Source organism: Bufo bufo, chromosome 4 (assembly GCF_905171765.1).
Source record: "Bufo bufo chromosome 4, aBufBuf1.1, whole genome shotgun sequence".
NCBI classification, from domain to species: Eukaryota; Metazoa; Chordata; class Amphibia; order Anura; family Bufonidae; genus Bufo; species Bufo bufo.
Genome location: NC_053392.1, coordinates 68,206,898 through 68,228,687, shown reverse-complemented (window position 1 = coordinate 68,228,687; position 21,790 = coordinate 68,206,898). Strand labels below are relative to the sequence as shown.

At 47.0% G+C, this 21,790-nt stretch overlaps 1 protein-coding gene across 2 annotated transcripts in view; it reads left to right on the top strand.

The window, feature by feature from the left end:
- The window catches only part of CYRIA (CYFIP related Rac1 interactor A), a 69,282-nt gene that overhangs the window by 7,887 nt on the left and 39,605 nt on the right, over positions 1-21,790 (top strand). For both annotated transcript variants that reach the window (XM_040427356.1, XM_040427357.1), the window contains exon 2: positions 15,781-15,846. The gene's annotated coding sequence lies outside the window, so the exon portion shown is untranslated. The remainder of the gene's footprint in view (positions 1-15,780; positions 15,847-21,790) is intronic.

The following is a 21,790-nucleotide window of genomic DNA, read 5'->3' as shown; positions in this document are numbered from 1 at the left end:
GGGGGTGATTTAGATTATTTAATTTTTATTTTTTTAATAGGGAACTCTAAATCAATCATCTGATTTGCTATTATCATAGACTCCAATGCACTTGCATTGGAGTCTATGATGGTTTTACTAGTTTCCTATGGAGCCCTATTACAGCCAAGGGCTCCATAGGGAATACTATGCAGCAGCCTCCTGCCATTCATAAAGACAGGGGCTGCTGCACACACGCTCCGGCTCCTCCGATTGCCACACGGGGGAGCCGGAGCAAAAGCGAACCACGGCATCTGAGGGGTTAAATGTCCGCGATCGGCATCTCTGCTGGTTGTGGACATTAGCCGCGGGTGTCTGCTAGAAGAAGCAGGCGGCCACCCGTGTCTATGGCGCTACAGTGGGCAGGAGCGAGCGCCATCTTTAAACACCCGCCCAGTGCCGTACATGTAAGGGTTAAAGCATCATCTCCACGTTCAGCATCTTCTATATTGTGCGTTTTTCATGCAACTCTGGCTCCATAGAAGTGAATGGGACTTGTGTGGAAAATGGAAGACATTTGGATGTGATGCGTTTTTACTGGAGATGAAGATTATTCTTCAGTTTTTCTTCACGTGCGTGCAAAACCATACGTTTTTTCCCCCCTGAACAGATCCTGACACAAGCCGTATCGCTCAGGAGAGTGTGAATCGCGTAAACCCAGCTTCCCCCCCCCCCCCCCCCCATAGAAATCAATGGGAGTTATGAAAAGAGCCTGGTCCTGGGATATGCCATAGGTTTATATATACCTAGTCCTATGGCATATCCCAGGGCAGGTTAACAGATTATATATAAATTTTTACTGGGAACCTGTCAGGTTGAAAATGATGAAAAGATTCTGTAAAACTTGCCATTTATTCCTTTAAATCTCTGCTCATTCTGGCCTTTGGAGTCCAGGAGGCGGTCCTATCAGTGATTGACGTTCAAGATGTATTTGCAGTCAGTGAATGGAAGCATTCCCGTTTTTCTTTATTCTGAACCTGAAAACCTGTGCAAACCTAATATCTTCCCTGCCTGAGCATTTGCTTCATGGTTTCCATCGTGGGCTCAGCCTCAGCCCCCCCGACTGATAGATTTTGCCTCCTCCGCAGGAGACGGCAGATGTATTAGGTCATCTATGGCTTTTCCCACTCACTGACAGATCATGGAACAGAAAGGTGTCATAAGATACAGGTTTATTTACCTGTAACCGGGAAACCCTTTAATCATCCAGAACACGCTGGGAGTTGTAGTATGCTTGCCCTTTCTACCTCACCTGTACGTGGCTCCGCGGCTTGCCTTTCACACTGGATATTGGCTGCTTTGTCTTTGAAGACACATGGCTTTGAGGTAATGGTGAGTCCTACAAAGGAAGGCTCAGGCAATGGGGAGCGTCGTCCTATCTTCTGTCATCATCCCTTTGTTCTGATCCCTCGCTCGCCAGGTGTACACGCCGGTCGTCTGTGTGAATTTCAGCCTTGCCTCCAGATCTGCAGCCCATTATACCACTGACTGAGGTCAGACCCCAAAAACTGTTATTTTTATCCTTTCTTTTATATAAGTACATTAATGCGGATAAAGAAGTAGACTAGATCTGACTCTCCACAGCAGTACAAAGTATTTCAGTAGACTGAATCTGTCTATAGCCAGGATGCACAGCCTTTTCTGATCCGAGGGCCACATTGGCAGATTTAACCAATAACGACGAAACATAAAGGGTTAAGGGCTCATTCACACGACTGTATGAATGAGTCTGCAATTTTGCGGAACGGGTACGGACCCATTCATTTCAGATATAGAGCATGTCCTATTCTTGTCCGCAAACACGGACAAGAATAGGCGTTTCTATTATGGGATGCCAGTTCCGTTCCACAAATTGCAGAACACACGGGTGACATCCATGTTTTGCGGACCCACGATTTGTGCACTGCAAAACACGGCGTGGTCGTGTGAATAAGCCCTAAAGGGCATCTGTCAGCAGTTTTGTCCCTATGACACTGGCTGACCTGTTCCACGTGCACTTGCCCGCTAAAGACATCTGTGTTGGTCCCATGTTCATATGTGCCTGCATTACAGAGAAACATGATGCTTTAATATATGCAAATGAGCCTCTAGGAGCAATGGGGGCGTTGACATTACACCTAGAGGCTCTGTTCTCTCTGCAACTGCCGCGTCCTCTGCACTTTGACTTTAGGAGGTCAAGGCCAGGTGTGATGATGTTTTACTGCCTGATCCTGTCAAGTGCAGAGAGAGAGAGATGGATATGTTCCCTATGGCAGGCCTAGGAGCCATCACAAGGCCCATGCTGCTTTAGTAACGGATCAGAACCCTCTCAGTTTTGCCGCAGGGGGTCCGATCGGCCTACAGAGAGCCCCATCCCTCTAACCATCCAGATGCTGCAGTCGCTATTGACCATGTTATTTGAGGGATTGAAAGACTGGGATTGGACTCGTCTCTGCCCCCGGTCGGTGTATTACACAACTGGCACCTGCTGCTTATGGAGGAGGCTCTGCTCGTACTACCTCCGCACGCAGGTGACATACAGTTACCTCATTTGGCATCGAGGTGTTTTAAAGGGGAGCTGTCAGCTTTCTGACGTGTCGCTTGTACTTAGTAAATTAATTCTAAAGAACCTTTTCTTGTGCCAGTCCTCTGTTATTCCTCATGGAAATGTTTGAATAGATTGACAGCTGGGCGTCACCGTTTCCTCTCTCAGCGGGGTGTGTCCCTACATAGTCTGAGTAGCGGTTTAGAGAAACGCTCCCAACTGTCAACGGCTGGTAATCTATTACATTTCTAGGAGGAAGAGCAGAGGAATGGCACACTTTAGAAGTGTTAATTCATGGAGAATACATACAGCAGAGCCCTTGCCTCTTTTTGTTGGTGGTGCAGAATGGGGGTCGGAGGGAATTAAACACATAAGATATTGACTGACCGTCCAGAAGAGCTTACGGTTTCGGAGGACGTAGCGGTGGGAATCCTCTTTCATGCCAGAGACGGGCCCGGAAGCCTATTCGGTCATCAGTACCTCTTCTGTGGTGGAAGCATCCTTGACTTCGGTCATGACCCTATTATTCCTATTAGTAATGACAGTCCTGATTATGAGCAGGCTTCCCTGCTTTTCCCTGACAGTTGTCCATTTCCTCTTGGTTTTACAGCCATGGTCCGCCTTGTGGTCTGGTGATTTTTGTGACGCCCCATGTCATTGGAGATGAGCTCTACAGAGCAGCGGGTATGTATTTTGCAGGGAGTCATGCCGATCGTTCGGAGATTCTCCATCATAGTGTAGCTAGACCTCATGTCAGCCCTATTTCTACCGACCAGCAGTGCCTGGTTGCTAGAGAGGCACCGCGCAGTATGTTGGTGGTTTGGCAGTGTGTCCTTAGCCACCAGTTTGTCAGACAAAGAACTGGATTGGCACTGTGCTGGCAGTGGAGGAAAGCGGCTTGGAATTCACATGGCTGGAAGAAGGCTGCAGCTTCGACACCCCTGAGGATCTACGTTTTTGGAAGGAGTATGAAACGGACCAGGCAGCGGCTTATTTGCAGTCTCCCCTTTTAAGAATACTTGCACACTTGACCAAGCCCAGAATGCATGTGTGTGGGGGAGGTTGGGCCGACAGCTGTCAAAGGTCTGTGGCCCAGTTTGGAAGGGGAGAGATTCCCACGTGACCTGTTTCCCTGCAGCAAATCTGCATGTGGATGGATGCAGATTTCGGGCTCATGCACACGAACGGGTGCTGGCCGGGCCCGCAATCACAATGCACGGGCACAGACTGTAGGGCCGCTGTATGCGCCACGCAGGAACCATTCACCTGAATGGGATCCGCCATTTGCATCAGACTGTCCGCGCTGCAAAAACGTAGTGCACGCTTTTATTTATTTTTTTGGTGCACGGACGGATTTTTTTTGTAGGGCCTCAAACAGAACAGTTTTCACTTTATACAAACCTGTGAGAAATGCCAAGAAAGAAGCCGTGGATGTCGTCCTCTGCACCGGCGCTGTGACAGTACAGCTTTACCTTTAATCTTAGTGCCCCTTTCACACCAGCGATACGGACTGTGTCGGGGTCCGTTCAGTGAAACACTGCCGCGTCTGCCATTGCATTCAGTATTTTATGTTTTCATCAGTTGCGTCCTTCACCGAAGAGTAACTGCATCCGGATGTCGTGTTTTTTTTTTGTTTTGTTTTTTCCCACTGAACCATTGACTTACATGGACCAGTCCTCCATGGAAACCAGATGTAGATAGAACATGCAGCGGTCTGCCTGACAGATGTTAGGTTAAAAAAAAACGGGCGCATCTACCCAATGAAATAAATGGGTCAGGATTCAGTCCAGGTTCTGTCCGTTCGTAAAACGGAACACATCTGAATGGAAAGCTTGCACACATCAAGTTAATCTTAAACGGGTTATTCGGGTTCAGAGCTGAACCCGGACATTATCCGATCTTCCCCCAGGCAGCCCCTCTGAGATGAGCATTGGTGCATTTCATGCTCTGCTAAGCGGAGGCTTCCACTTAAGTGTTCCTGGTGACGTCACTGGCTCTGATGGGCGAGCTTTAGCGCAGCTCTAGGCTGTTTTACAGGATGGGGCAGCACTAAAGCCCACCCACTAGTGCCTCCGCCTAACAGAGACCCGGTACATCACTGGTTCTGCTGAAACAAGCCCTTGTCCTGCGCCATTCGGCACAGGGCAAGGAGAGCATCGGAGCATGAGGGGGGCTGCCTGGATGAAGAAGGGGATATGTCCGGGTTCTGCCCTGAACCCAAGCAACCCCTTTAAATGGGTTGTGAAGGAATGGGAGGTTTTTGGCAACCCCTCCCTCTAGGGCTGAAACAATTTACTCAAATTAATCAATTAACTCTTATATTTCTTAGACCCAGGATATTTTACAAATATAGTTCAGATAGCCATAGGCTACAAGACTCCTGTTTCTGGTCAATTAAAGCATCACATTTTATTTCTTTCGTTAAAAATATTACAAAACAGGAGAAAAAAGAAGAAAAAATGCTTTTAAAATTTAAAGGTGCTATGTGGATACAAGCGGCAGAGGAATGGGATATTACACCCATATAAGTGCCTCCTTATTTCCTTTTGTCAACACTAGTTTGTCTCTAAATATATCACATATTGGAGGATCACCTAACAAGTCGCTTTGGGATGATTCCCTATCTATACCACATTTGATGTGACTTGCTGCCGCTAGAGTGTCTGAATATGGTGAGTCTGCAGATACTCACCACTAAGACACTATATCCCACATGCACCTAATTTAAAAAAATATGCAGTGAATAATACTAAGTCCCCAGGCATGCGCAGTAGTATCTGCCAAATGGGACTCAATTCAGAGTCTCTGTGTAAATATAGAAGTAATGAAGAGTATGCGCTAAAGATAAAATCCATACGCATATGTGCCGAGAACTGGGACACGTGAAAAATATCGTACGGATAACCTCCAGGCATGAGATCTAATGTAAGCGCACGCTCTGAAATAATGGGGATAAATATAATGAAGGTAAGTTCCTACGCATATTTCATGCGAATCGGGACAAAGGAAAAAGATCCTGTGGACAAATCTAAGTCCTCAGGCATGCGCCGTTGGAGCCAAAAGATAGGCTTTAACTTAAAGTATCTGCGCATGCGTGGAGGTTACTATGATTAAAACGGGAGAGAGGAAAAATCTTGTAAGTACCAGAGCATGCGCAGTCCGATGATATGGAGGGAAGGCGTCACGCGATTTGGGACAAATGAAAAAGATTGTGTGAATAAATCTAAGTCCTCAGGCATGCGCCGTTGGAGTTAAAAGATAGGATCTAACTTGGAGTACTTGCGCATGCGCGGAGGTCATGAAGACTAACACGGGAGAGAGGAAAAATCTTCCAAGTATTTGAGCATGCGCAGTTGACGATATAGAAGGACGGCGCCAACATATGACGAAAAAAACGTCTTGAAGGTACCGGATTGGTTTCTCATACTGTCACACGAGTTCTAAGAAGGGATTGGTCACAGGATGATTAATGACCCACCCCTATCAGTTATAAACGCTTACTTGCGAAGCACTCGTGTTGACCGTAGCTCCATCCCCTGATGAAGCCACAGCTAGTGGTGAAACATGTTGGGGGAGCTATACCTTGTTTTTTTAAATTAGGTGCATGTGGGATATAGTGTCTTAGTGGTGAGTATCTGCAGACTCACCATATTCAGACACTCTAGCGGCAGCAAGTCACATCAAATGTGGTATAGATAGGGAATCATCCCAAAGCGACTTGTTAGGTGATCCTCCAATATGTGATATATTTAGAGACAAACTAGTGTTGACAAAAGGAAATAAGGAGGCACTTATATGGGTGTAATATCCCATTCCTCTGCCGCTTGTATCCACATAGCACCTTTAAATTTTAAAAGCATTTTTTCTTCTTTTTTCTCCTGTTTTGTAATATTTTTAACGAAAGAAATAAATGTTATGCTTTAATTGACCAGAAACAGGAGTCTTGTAGCCTATGGCTATCTGAACTATATTAATCAATTAACTCGACACACAAAAATTTGCATCGATGATTCGTTTGTGCCACGTGACCACAGAGTGTGAGTGAAGAGCTTGCTATTACTCGCGCTCCGTAGTCACCCCCCTGGCCGCACATCGCTGCACTGGATACTGACGTACACACACCATCAGGGCATAGTGCGCGCTTATGTGCGCTATGACTTGATGCTGTGTGATGTCAGGTCCCAGTGCAGCGCATGAAGAGGATGGAAGATCTCCGGAGTGTCGGCAGCACCCCTACAGGAAAGCTAAGTATTTTAGTTCACTGGCGCTGCAGCTGGGCATTCATGGCTAGGAGGGGGAGTGGGGGAGCTGATGGCAGTGGGGACAGCTGGTGGCACTGGGGGGAATTCATCTCGCTAGGGGGGGGGGGGGGGGGGGCTGATGGCATTGAGGGAGGAGCTGGTGGCATTGGAGGGGTAGCAACTGATGACATGGGGAAGCTGGTGGCACTGCTGGTGGAACTAATGGCACTGGAGGGAGAACTAATGGCACAAGGGAGGGGGAGCTGATGGCACTGGGGGAGCTAATGGCACAAGGGAGGGGGAGCTGATGGCACTAAGGGGGGGGGGCAGATGAGTTTTTATAGAAAATGTTCTTTTCAGTCTCTTTTAGGAACCCTTAGGCACTCCTTGTGCCGCTCTATGGTGCCTCCATGATGCACCATGTACTTTTTCTATAGAAGCAGTTCTTCTGTGGGCGAATATCTCCATGACTAGCCTACCTATCAAACCCAAGGCACATTGAGGTACAGTATAGGCCCCATAATACAGCTGTGTGCGCCGGCCCTGAGATGGAGGGGTCTAGGAAGAGGCGCACCTGCGTTTTCATGCAGAACTTTCAGACTGGGCTACATGGTGATTATGGCCAGGGATGACCGTAATGTGAGTGAGTGCATCACGAGCCGCAAGTTCCTTATTGCTTTTCTGACTGGCTCTTTCCCATATACAGAATGCAGACTGCTGCAAGGTGGTGCCGACCTCCTCACCCGCACTCCAGAGAATGCAACTGCAACCTTTCACCCTCTCTCTCTCTTGCGTCTTAATGACTGTCGCATCTTTGCCCGCCTGCGTGCTATAATGTGCACCAGTTTCTGGTTAAAACTGCAGTAAATCTGTTGGGTTGCCGGAGGCCACGCCCTTCCCACAAGCCCCACCTAAAAGTTGCACGTTTTTGCTACTTTTTGGCGCGCCTCTTCTGATGCAGAAGCCGTGATAAATCCCCTGCAGAGAAACCTGAGGGTATCCACTCGTATATTTTTTCTGGATAGCGCTATTTACTGAATCCCCAAAATCACGAGAAACATCTGCTGTGAAACTTTACCCGTTTTTTGAGTCGTTCCTTGCCCTTTAAGCTTGTGAATTTGGCTCTGACGATAAAAAGGATATCTGATAATTTCCTGTGTACAATTCTCTGTGTATCTGGTTACGGAGACAATAGAAAAGCCTCGGAGCAGATCGTTTATCACTGCGCCAGGCTCCAGTGTCCGGTTACCGTCGCCCAGGAGCGGGCAGGCGACCAGCTTACAAATGGCTTTACTCATTTTGAGCTGATCACAGAGATAAGTGACCGGCCACGAGTATTAAAGGGGTGCGGCATGGAAACTAAGAGGGTCTGTATGTCATCATAGTTTTGTGTTGATTGACTTATTTAAATAGGTCTGACATTTGGTGCTAAATAATTGTTATAATGAATCTTTACAGGGAATTATTTCTCTTATAAATAGCTTAAATCCCTTCCACAGACATCGCAAAATGATGATCTCCTGACTAACTGCACGTCGGAGATTACAGTGTCTGTGTACATGGAGCTCAGTGATGTACTTGTATGCACTAAGCTCTTCAGCCCCTCCTAGTGGCGGTTGTTGGCAACCAGGGTTGTTCACCTTCGGCCACCACGTCTGCCTCAGTAACGGAGGGAAACATACTTACCTGCTCCCCACCACTGGGTTCCGGCTTCTTCAGTCCCCTGCAGCCTTGCTCTGGTCATGTCAACATCTGGCAAGGTTGTTGTGGGTGCAGGTTTGATTAGATTTGGAATTCTTCAGCAGAATTTAAAGGTTCTGCCCATTTACAAGAGGATCTAAGTGGTGGGACTGAGCATGTGCGACCACCGGTGCTGGACACATTAGGAGGACATTCTGAGAGGGAAACAAAAGAACAGCAGGAGGACAAGTATCTAGACAAGTGTTGCTTGCTCATGGTACAAACCCTTTAACCCCCTCAGTGAAAACCCATATGCTTTTTTATGGTGGTCACTAAGGGGGTTAAGGTAAGTCTGTGCGTGGCTGACACTGAAAACTCATGTGATTGCAAGAACTAAATGAGTTACATGACCGTTCTCTTCTCACACATGGTCCACATGTCTGGCATCCGTGTAGTTGTAATACTGGAACATATATGTGTATACGTCACAGTCCGTTGTCCAGGAGGCCATGGTCTGGATTTCCTGCTGGTCCAGCCCTGGGCAGAAAGCGGTGTTACTATGTTGTCAGGAAATCTCAATTGGTCCAAGACGGACAGGCAGATGCCATCTTTCCTCCCATGTCTTTAGGCTTTGCAGGGACGAGTTTGACCAGCAGCTCGGGCCTGAGGACCCAACAGATATGGTCTGGACTACCTTGCCTGCAGGGAGCTCTGGATGCTTCTCATTGTGCCCCAGGGCTAATTCTGCTGCATTTTCCAAGAGCACACACCTTGCTAGTCCAACGTATGCTGTACCTCCTGAGGGTCACTGTGTAGACATACATTTCTCTTTTGGGGTTCGGAGAGTCCAGGTGGTCAGTGGTGCTGTCTGAATTATTTATGGCCGGGCCCCCCTGCTGATGGGATCAATTCCACCTTTATAGACCCATAAAGAGACCTGATCCGGATAGGAATGGTTATGGAGACTTTCTTTATTTAATTGAAAGATCTTTCTGTAGTTAAAACGTCTCATAGGGTGGAAAAACTACAGTTTATCTAGAGCGGAGCTGGGCAAGACCTGATTTCCATGGTAACTAACAAAAATATCTTCCTGCCGCTTCATGGTTTGGATGTTTACACCTGTCGCTATCATGATGGCATCTAGTTTCCTAGGCCCTGGCAGAAGCAGTCACAGACCACAGATGGTGACAAGGTCCTCTGTCTGCAATAGTCTATGATTACCTGTAGGCTGCAGAACAAGATGGAGGTCTGATATGTATTGTGCTGTGACAACTGTATCTGTTGTGGGGTCTGTGGCTTGGGTGGGTGTGTCACGTACCCATCTCTGAGAATATAGTAGGGAACAACTGTTGATTCCCCTCTGACCTGTTGAGAGCCGTATGTGATTATGATTTTTAGTAAATATTTGATACAATTAATCCCCTTCCCCCCCCCCCCCCCCCCCCCCCCCCCTTCCACAAGATGTGATTCTGATGACCTCCTAGAGGTGCCTTAGGGTGATGATGACACGGTATGGTGACCTCGGGTTGTAGCTGTTAAGAGACCGCTCCTAGACCTGGGTTAGTGCTGAGCTCTGTACTACCTGCAACCTCTTAGGCCTCTTTCAGACGGGCGTTGCGGGAACACACGCAATTTTTCCGCGCGAGTGCAAAACATTGTAATGCGTTTTGCACTCGCGTGAGAAAAATCGCGCATGTTTGGTACCCAAACCCGAACTTCTTTACAGAAGTTCGGGCTTTGGATCGGTGTTCTGTAGATTGTATTATTTTCCCTTTATAACATGGTTATAAGGGAAAATAATAGCTTTCTGAATACAGAATGCATAGTAAAACATCGCTGGAGGGGTTAAAAAAAAAATAATAATAATAATTTAACTCACCTTAATCCACTTGCTCGCGCAGCCGGCATCTCCTTCTGTCTTCATCTTAGTTGTGTGGAGGAACAGGACCTGTGGTGACGTCACTGCAGTCATCACATGGTCCATCACATAATCTTTTACCATAGTGATGGATCATGTGATTGGACCATGTGATGACCGGAGTGGCCTCACCACAGGTCCTGTTCCTCCACACAGCTAAGATGAAGACAGAAGGAGATGCCGGCTGCACGAGCAAGTGGATAAAGGTGAGTTAAATTATTTTTTATATTTTTTAACCCCTCCAGCGCTATTTTACTATTCTGTATTCAGAATGCTATTATTTTCCCTTATAACCATGTTATAAAGGAAAATAATAATGATCGGATCTTCATCCCGATCATCTCCTAGCAACCGTGGGTGAAAATCGCACCGCATCCGCACTTGCTTGCAGATGCTTGCGATTTTCACGCACCCCATTTACTTCTATGGGGCCTGCGTTGAAAAACGCAGAATATAGAGCATGCTGCGTTTTTCACGCAACACTCAAGTGATGCATGAAAATCACCGCTTATGTGAACAGCCCCATAGAAATGAATGGGTCGGTATTCAGTGCGGGTGCAATGCGTTCAACTCACGCATCGCATCCGCGCGGAATACTCGCCCGTGTGAAAGTGGCCTTAGACTCAACATGGAGAACTGACTTTGTCTTTCCTTCATGTCACTCATTCTCTCCAGTCACACAAGTCCGTGGCCTCAAGAGAAGACTTGATTCCTCTCTCTGTGCTTCAAGCTACACATCCAAACCCTTACCACCATCTTATGCCTCCAATTAAAAACGTTTCTCGTATTTGCTCATTCCTCAACCCTGAGTCAACAAAGATGCTGGTGCATGCCCTGGTCATCTCCCGCCTGGACTACTGCAACATCCTCGTCTGTAGCCCCCCAATCTGGCACTTTTTGTGCCCCTCAACGCTACTGCCTGGTTAAACTTTCTACTCTGCTGATCCCTTTTCTGGCTCTCCATCGCCCAGGGAATTCAGTTCAAAATCCTAACTATGACATACAAGTCCATCCAGAGTTTGCCCCCTCTGACCTAATCTCCTGATACATCCCTACACGGCCAGATGAGCATCTTCTTCCTAATGGCCCCTTCCCTTGTAGATTTAAAGCCTTTGCTGGCAGGGTCTTCTCCTCCTATGTACCAGTCAGTCACCCAGTTACTCATACTTAGTTAATTTTGTTGTAAATAGTTAAGCGTCCTAGCGTAAAATCCCATTGTTTGCACCATGAAGAATGGTGGAAATACAATCATAAATGTGCGGCGATGATGTTCAACGCAACTGCTTGGAAAGGTCTGAATGGTAGTGCTAGGAGTTACATGAAAACCGTCCGTAACCAAGGCCATGAGGTGAGAAAATTGCCTAATTCAGTAGCTCTTGGATGTGTAATCTGCATTGGTGCCGCATGAGTAGTAGTAGTAGTGGTGATGAGAATTTCATCTCGTTGGAGAACAGTAGTCCACCTTTGCTTAGCCTGTAATGGCTGATAACCGAGAACAAAAGGTTATTCTTGGCTGCACAGCAAATAGTCCTAAGTGTAGCGTCCTTTTTAAATCGGGGGTGCACAACCTTTTCCGGTTAGGGGCCACTTTGTCAGACTGAACCAATCCCAAGGGCTGAAAAAAAACTTAAAGCGGCATTACCAACTGAAACACAACATTCATGGCATATTGTACATACAATGTATACCATAAATGTCTGGTTACACTTCTAATACTCCCATCTAATGGGAGAATACATGAAAAATACATGTGAGCAGCCACAAGACCTAGACATGCTTTTCTGTTACCGGAGGTTTGGGGGCCGCAGAGAGTATCAAGGGCGCACGTGGCCCCTGGGCACCTCTGTTTTAAATGCTTTGATGATGATGATTAGAACAGGGCTAGGCAATTTAAGAACAATTATCGATTTTTCTCAGTTGCCAATAGATTGATGTTTTTACCACTTTTTAAAAAACTTTTGTTTTATTTTTTAGTCCCACTAGGGGACATTGCTTTTATAATGCACTGGTCTATAGTAGGGATCGACCGATTATCGGTTTGGCCGATATTATCGGCCGATATTGAGGATTTTGAACGTTATCGGTATCGGCATCTATTTTGCCGATATTCCGATAACGTATTGGGAACACAGAACGTGCTGCTCTCAGCGCTCTCTGTGTTCCCTCCGCAGCACAGGGGAGGAGGAAGCAGTGTCTCCTCCCCCTGTGATGCTGCTGCCGCCAATGACAGGAGAGGAGACAAGAGGAGGGGAGGGGCTGTGGCCGCTGCGCCACCAATGAAGATGAGTCTTTTATTAATTCATATACAGGAGGCGGGAGCTGGCTGCAGAATCACATAGCCGGCTCCCGACCTCTATGAACGGCAGCTGTGGTCCGCGGTAGTTAACCCCTTAGGTGCCGCGGATCGCAGCTACCGCTCATAGGGGTCGGGAGCCGGCTATGTGATTCTGCAGCCAGCTCCCGCCTCCTGTATATGAATGAGAGACTTATGTTCATTGGTGGCGCAGTGTGCCCCCCCAAGCCCCCTAGTATTAATCATTGGTGGCGCAGTGCGCCCCCCCACCCCCATCCCAATAGTAAAAACATTGGTGGCGCAGTGCGCCCCCCATCCCAATAGTAAAAACATTGGTGGTGCAGTGCGCCCCCCCCCCAGTATTAATCATTGGTGGCAGTGGCCACAGGATCCCCTCTCCCCTGCTCCTCCGATCGGAGCCCCAGCAGTGTAAGCCTGGGGCTCCGATCGGTTACCATGGCAGCCAGGACGCTATTGAAGCCCTGGCTGCCATGATAAGCTCCATGCTGCTGTGTGCACAAAGCACAGAGCAGCAGGGACAGTGTGAGGTCTTATTCACCCTGATAGAGATCTATCAGGGTAAATAGGACAAGGGTTCTAGTCCCTAAGGGGGCTAAAAGTTAGTAAAAAAAAAAACCACAAAAATATTAAGTATAAATGAAAAAGATTTTCAAAAAAAAATAAAATAATACACGTTAACAATAAACATAAATTTTTTCCTCAAAAATAAAAATACCCAGAATATCGGTATAAATTATCGGTATCGGCCCTAAAAAATCAATATCGGTTGATCCCTAGTCTATAGGGTACCTTGTGTACTGATGTATTACAGCCTATGTGGCACAGTCTAATAGATAGTTATAGTATACCTAGTGGTCTTCATTAGGCCCACAGCTGTCAAAGCAGCGCATTGGCACCTTGCAATTGCGTTCGTGGAGGGCCTGACTCAACTGCCTAGATGCTCAAGTCGATATTGACTGCGACATCTATGGAGTTAAATGGCCAGGATCAGAGTTCTCTCAGTTTCGGTCATTACAGGGGGAGCCCGGCTTCAGTCAGTGCTGGACTCCTGCGGAGTGCTGAATCACCGCAGCTTGTGTGGGCTCTCTTCAGCCCTTGTGCCAGGGTTAATGGTGCGCACAGCAAGGACTGAACACGCTGTACAGCACTCCAAACGGAAAAATCCGATTTTTGAATGTTTTAAAAAAAAAACAATCCGGGCTCTAAAAGGGTGAATTAGATAAATTGCCCAGCCCTAGATGAGAATAAATGCTCTGATCCTGGGGTCCTGTGTCCTCCATTTGACTGGCGCAGAGTTCACACCTTTCCATGCATTCTCTATAGGACTGATGGAGATAGCCCAGCGCTCGTCTGTTTTCTGTACTCCAAGAGAAGATGAATGGAGCAGCAGGGCGCATGCGTGACCGTCACTTCAGTTAAGCGGGGAACATGCCCATCAATCAGAGCATTTCAGATAGGACTGCAGCTATCGATTATTTTAGTAATCAAGTATTCTACCGATTAATCCAACGATTAATTGAGTACACTAATAAGAAAGAACTAATGAAAAGAACGTTTTCTATAAAAACTCATCATCCCCAGTGCGCCATCAGCTCCACCTCCCCAGTGCGCCATCAGCTCCACCTCCCCAGTGCGCCATCAGCTCCACCTCCCCAGTGCGCCATCAGCTCCACCTCCCCAGTGCGCCATCAGCTCCACCTCCCCAGTGCGCCTTCAGTCATCAGTTGTTTCCCCTCCCAGTGCCATCAGCTGCCCCCACCGCCCCTCCTAGCAATCAGTGCCCAGCCGCAGCGCCAGTGAACTGAAATGTCCTGGCGATGTGTGTACGCCAGGATCCAGTGCAGCGCTGTGCGGGCAGCCGGGTGACCACGGAGCGTGAGTAATAATCTCTTCACTCACACTCTGTGGTCACGAAACATTTGCATCAATGATTTTTGTGTCGAGTTAATCGATAATTCGAGTAATCGTTTCAGACCACCTTCAGTCACTAGGACCCCCATACAAGCCTATTGATTCCATTAGCTCAGAGGACTAAGGGCTCATACACACGGCCGTAGCCATTTTTTGCGGTCAGCAGATTGCGGATCCGCAAAACAGCAGCCGTGTGCCTTCCTCATTTTACGGATCGTCCTGCCGTCTGTAGAACTGTCCTAAATTTTCCGCACAACGGACAAGAATAAGACTTGTTCTAATTTTTAATATATTTTTTTTGGCCCGGTCTGCTGTTCCCATCTTTTGCGGCACCGTTGAATTGAATGGGTCCGTATCGGATGCAGACAATAACCACAGTCGGGTGCATGAGCCTTCCCTAGCAGTAATGGCTGAACACGGAGCAGTCAGGACCCCCACAGCCGGCTTGTGTCATAGAAGAAGGCTTTGACTGGGCATTTAAAGGGGATGCTCTTTTTGATCACACAAGCGACGGTTGAGCTGCAGGCAGCTAATCCATAATGTAAAAGGGAGAAAAAGAATCCCCTCTCCCCCTGCAGTGCTTGCATTGTGCGCGGCTTTGTGGGCTGCCGGCTGATAACGCCGCACGGATTCACGTCTGATAAAGGATGTTCCCTGCCATGTGAGAGCCTTCATGCCCATATATGGTCACTGCCATAGGCAAACACTTTCTATTGGGACCGTATGATTGTCACTAGGGTTACCTACTGCTTCTCCTGCTGGTGACATTTATTTGTTTCCCCCCTCTTCTTCCTCCTCCTCCTCCTCCTCCTTATTGAAGGACGCTGCAATGAATTAGCGTCCGGCGTGTGAACAAGTGGCTACATTGTACAGATTGCAAAACAGGCATCCCATTGTAGCCGCCGGATTAAATATCAGGATCTGCATTCAAAGCCTCCAATTTAAGGTATTGGCGGCTGCGTGCAAGCGACGAGGAAGCATGGGCGTCCTGATAAAGGCTGTGCCGTCTCAGCACCTTGCGGCTCGTGCATTAACCTTTCGTTTCTCTACGATTTTCAGTGTAGATTTATTCTGTTATGCAGTCTGTGTGTTATGTACCGACCACCGCAGATGCTTTTTGGCCTTTTGAATAACCTGCATGCACGTTACTAAAAACCGTCTCTCTTCTTGACAGCTTTGGGGAACTCATGTTAATAGAGGAAATCCTTTGAAGCGGTCGTCCAGAAACTTGGTGGAAAAGGTAATCTCTTTATTTTCAATGATTTAAAAAAAAAAAAAATTTTTTAGGATCTTTATATCCAGTGGTAAAAGCCCTGTATGTGGGGGGCGTCTATGCAAATCCTATATGGCACCGGAGTTATTGACCACTACTATTGGGTGCCTAATGGCTGCTCAGTGCCCTTAGATGGTATCGAACCTCTAGATATTTTACAGTTTTCCTATATACTTTCTGTATCAGTTCCTCAAGATCTTTGCTTGCTGTCATTCACTAGGGACCTTCAGTGTGTCCTGGTCCTGTGATGGGCACACAGGTGCACAGCTCATTAGCATGCATCCCGTGACCAGGACATTTTTATTTTTTATATCCCCTGTCATGCCACTATATGGTCGGCATAACCCCCGTTCATTGGTTAGTCCAATTATTCTGTTAAAGGAAAATTTCTTACCTTTTTATAGAGCATCTCAGTGTAATTTTGCTCTAACTGGTCATCAATGGGTTAAGAAGTCCTAATCTGGTGCTATGGTGTATATTGGATATGTTGGCGTTAAATCCTCTGCAGATGTGGGTTTTTGTTAATTTTGTTGCACGTGAATGACCGCCTGTCAACGCTGAGTGAGCAAAATGCAGGAATTATAATCCTAAAGCATTTACTACCGGTGTGTATGAGGTGGTCAAAGGGCGGAATGTCTTTACGTCTATGTCTTCCTGCAGTTATTGTTTTTTATTTTCTCCACGGCTCCAAATCCTCATGCGTAGATTTAAATCCTATATTTACCACCACCAGAGGGAGCCTGAGAGCTTACTGCAGACTGTTTGCAGACATAATATGCTCTAAGCTCCCCCTAGTGGCGGCTGACCAGAAAACAAAGCTCCAGCTACTATAAAGATGAGAAAATAACTTCTTTACACCTCAACAGAATATAACCCAAAAAGATAAGAAAACCGTGCCACAGATATTAGTGCATCATGTGAAAGATGTCTATGAGCACTTATACGTAGTATGTCAGAGAGGTGTGGCACCCACCCTGGAGTAGCGGCAATAAAGTACTAATGGTACATGCTGGGGCTGCTTCTGGTGTGACGAGCGCCGTCATGGAGGAACTTTAGGTCTGTACGTTCTATGTCAAGCAACTTAAGGCCTCATTCACATTTCAGTGTTTGACATCCATGGAGAATCTGTCCGTGTTTCATCCATGTAGATAATTGTGAAGAATCTGTTTTGTCCATTTTTTTGCCCCCCCGTGTGTCATCTGTATTCCATGGATACTGCTCAGCTGATAATTAATTTCTAGAGCATCCTCTACCAATGGTCTATGAAACACTGAGAGGACACCGATGCCATGGATACGTCATGTCTGTGTAAAACGCGGATAGCACACATCCGTGAAAAACAGAAATGTGAACAAGGCCTAAGGGAATAATACAGTTAAAGGAGTTCTGCAGTTTGTTTAAACTGATGATCTATCCTCTGGATAGATCATCAGCATCTGATCAGCGGGGGTCTGACACCCGGGACCCCCGCCGATCAGCTATTTGATAAGGCAGCGGCGCTCCAGGAGCGTCGCGGCCTTCTCACTGTTTACCGCAGGCCCAGTGATGTTCAAGTGAACAGAGCTTAGCCGCGCCCAGGTAAGTGGATACTAGTCGTGACGTCACTAGGCCAGCGGTAAACAGTGAGAAGGCCGCGGCGCTCCTGCCTTATCAAACAGCTGATCGGTGGGGGTCCCGGGTGTCGGACCCCGCCGATCAGATGCTGATGATCTATCCAGAGGATAGATCAGCAGTTTGAACACATCTGTGTTGGTCCTATGTTCCTACGTGGAGCCTATCTAATGAGTATCAGGTATATTTGATTTTTGAGCAACACTTCTATTGGTAGTAGTGATCATTTTATTTAACGCACAGGTGTTATTGAATAGCAGTTCGAGCTTATTGGTTACATGTTGTCACATGGGGGGCTTATCATGGTATTTATACGTTTGATTGATCTTGTACCAGTATACTTGAGAAAGGCTACTGCGTAGCCGAGACGTCGTCCTCAATAAGTCACACTGGATATGCTGCTGTGATATCTTCTGTTATCCATGTTCATATGTGTCCGCATTTGTTGAGATAAATCATGTTTTAATATATGCAAATGAGCCTCTAGGAGCAACGGGGGCGTTGCCATTACACCTAGAGGCTCTGCTCTCTCTGCAACTGCTGTGGCTTCTGCACTTTGATTGACAGGACCAGGTGTGAGGGCTTTTTCATTGCCTGGCTTTGTTAATCAAAGTGCAGAGGGCCCGGCAGTTGCAGAGAGAGCAGAGCCTCTAGGTGTAATGGTAATGCCCCCGTTGCTCTTAGAGGCTAATTTGCATATATTAAAACATCATTTTTCTCAGCAGCACGGACACATATGAACATGGGACCAACACAGATGTGCGCTTGGCAGCTGAAGACGTGTAACAGGTCAGCCAGTGTAATAGGTACAAATCTGCTGACAGATGCCCTTTAAACCGGTTACCACATGCTTCCCATGACTGGTATTATCTTTGGTGCTCAGTGAATCCCTTCAGGCCCTCCTCTAGGTAGAACGCCGTGTATTAGAGGCGACCTTGACGTGGTGAGTGGCTTATTACACTTTGGCCAAAATGTACACCAATGCCTCATCCAGCATGGAGGCAGGGCAGAATGCTGGTTGCAGAGTGCTATTGCATTTGTGTCTTTTTCTTTGTAGATGTATTTCGCCATAGCGATGTGCACCTGCATATAGGGTTGTGCTGACTGAATCCCCCACATTTTTTCTTTGTGTATTAGTTTTGCTAGACTACTTTTTCTCCAGCTCTGGCAGGAATCCTCGGAGGTCAGCGCGGTGCCTTTACCATTCTCTGGTGCCCAGGCAGAGCGTGGTAACAATATGGGTAGACCTCCGAGGACAGCCATGGTCCTGCTACAGAGGCTGAACCCTGGTCTTGACCCTTTAACCTCTTAAATGCCGCAGTAAATAGCCATCCTGCCATCTGTGTGGTTATACACAGAGAGGTGACCCCTCTGTCACCCGATTAGGCCCTCAACAATATGGTGAACATCCTAATATACTGTACCTATTAGGCCCTGCCTGCCATGGGCGACTACTTCACTTTTCCTTTTCTCCAGTTTTAATACCCCCCCTCCCCCCAAGGAGTTCACCCGACCCTTACTATAGGCATACTTCTATTTTCCCCCTCCAAATAAAATCCTAGTCGACGGTGTGGAGTCATGTTTTGCACGGGGACATGAGAGCGGTTTTGTTTTTTGTCACTTGGGTGATTTATTTCTGAAGTGGGTGTGACATTTTTGGGTCCGCAGCACCCCTGTGATTTCCATGATAAGTAAATATCTTCTGTGTCAGGGTGTGAGCAGCATAGTGGCCAAGAGGAGTAAATGGAGTAAGGCCGGGGAGTCAGAAGATTGTGCCTTGCAAATATAGGGCCGCATTCACACACGTGTCACTTTTACATCCATGAAGATGTCTTCACGTGTTTAGTTTCGCACAGCGCCTCCACAGGGGTAATTAAGAATTACACACTTCCCTTTTATTGCAGTACAGCTCCTCCGGGGCAATAGACGCTCTCCAGTTTGGAGAGGGTCTTGAAGAGGGGTCCCCAAACGTCAGTAATTTCATACACAAGTGTGTAATGTCATAAAAACCTACAAAATGGCCTCTGGACATACCTTAAAGGGGTATTCCAGTTATTGAACATTATCCCTGTCCTGTGGATAGGGGATAACTATCAGATCAGTGGGTGTCCTACCCCTGGCACCCACACCGTCACAAGAATGGCGACCCTGTACCACGTGAAGCCCCCCTGAAATGGATGGAGCCGCTGGTCGGAGATGCACGCCACCGCTCCATTCATTTCTGAGGGAGCACTGGCGCTAGTGGCGCTCCCATACAAAGTGAGCGGCGGCATGCTTCAACCTGCATGGAATTGATCCACTCATGATCTTTCCCCGTTGCCCACAGGTTGCTATGTAAAGAAGCATAGGCGTCTGGTCCATGCGTTTTTCCAAGATGGTGTTCCTGTCCTCTAATAACCGTTAAGCTCGGGCACCGTTCCCGGACGTCCATGTCTTATTTCTGCGCCTGCGCTGACTGCTTTCACAGTAGAAGACAGGAGCATCAGTGAGTGCAGGCGCCCGTTTACACTGCTAGCCATGGGCAGCTCCATGCAGGCTAAGCTAAGCTGGGCGGCCAATTTAGCCATTTCTTATGCCATTACGCACCGGTGCTTGGTTTTACTGAATTTTAGGAATAAATAGGACCACCTCTTCAACTCCAGATTCCCTGATGGGGTATATAAATGAGTTTTCTACAGCGCACGGCTATCTGCGGAGGTCCTGTGGAGAGTGGGTTGCGCAGCAGAGCAGATGTACGACCCACCGCTCTACTCTAGGATCAGGGGATTACATTTCTTGTGATCGGCGGGGGTCCCAGCGCTCAGACCTCCAGCGATCGCCTTTCCTGTGCATAGGGGATAAGCTGATTTCATGGTACCACCGCTTTAAAACTTCCCCGTGACGGTGCAGACATTGCTTCAGGGCAAGAGACCAGTCGGTCCGTGCAGGTGTAGTCTCCATCACCGTCTTTTCCAAAATCTGTGCTGATGCTGCACCCCAGACGTTCTGGATATAGTATGCTGGATTATGGAAGTGCTATAGATGATGCCCCGCTCCAGGTTTGGCCAATAATTCCCATCCTCTCTCACTGATCTCGTCAGTGCATCCTCCCTGCTCCGCTCCGAGTCGTCTTCTGGCGTAATGTGTCCTCAAACCCACGCTGTACTGCCCGGCCAAGAAGACAAGTGCTGTTTGTTAAGTCCCTTTTGAGAGACACCATTATTATGTACTGAGGGGCGGTAGACGTTCCGCTGACTGTTCATTGTGAGGCTGTGCCTGCGCTCCCCCCGAAATCAAAAAGAAGAATTCTCTTCTGCCATCTTGCATCAGTCCAGTCCTGGCCGGCTGTGAGCAGCGGATCTGCCTGATGGCGCCATGAAACCTTTTACCTTTTTTATATTTTTTTTTTATTATTTTTTTAAAATCATCTCCCCCTTCAAATTAAAGGACAATTTTTATAATTTTTTTTTTTCTTCTTGCTATAACCTTTTTTGCTGTAGCCGTATTGGAGCAGTTTTTTTCCGGAACGAGTTGTATTTTTAGTGATACCATTTTGGGTACATGTAGCATATCTATTTTTTACTTTTATTTTACTCCATTATTTTTTGAACTTCATATTTACGGCCTTCACAGTGCTCCATGACCAGCATGTTGTTCTACATCGTAGTTAGTTTTTACACCCCCATATCTATACTGTTACTTACATGCACATACCGAGAGAGGCTTTTACATGCACTCAGTGGCACAAAAACGTTATCATTTCCCCGCACACACTTTTAAAAAAAAAAAGTCAAACACTGTGTTTGCAACTTTAATACCTTTTTGTGCAATTGTGTTTCTTCATCAACCTCGCCTTTCCCAAAAAGATGGGGGCGAGCATTTATCTTCCATTTATCTAACATTTATCTTCCTTTACACTCGTTTTCTGGGATAGATTTCAGTTTAGGTGCACTGACTGCTGAAGATGTGCCCATACATTAAGTAAAATGGCACATCTTCTGCCCTTGTATACAGTGAGTGAGACACAGTATGACTTAAAGGGATTACTCATCATCTTCCTTTGGCTGTAACATATAAAACTTTAAAATTACACAAAATGTCGCTGTCATTGGGAAGGGACGGATCCCAAGGCGGCTGCTTATATGGTGACGTTATGTCTGCACAAGTAGGAGCCGTGTGGGATACTCCCTGCTGTACAGAAAGACTGCAAGAGATTGGATTTTGCAAGTGATCCTTCTGTAAAAAAAATTTTAAAGGGGAACTTCAGGGAAGAAACGTTTCCTGTTAAAGGTCATCTGTCAGCAGTTTTGACCATGCTACA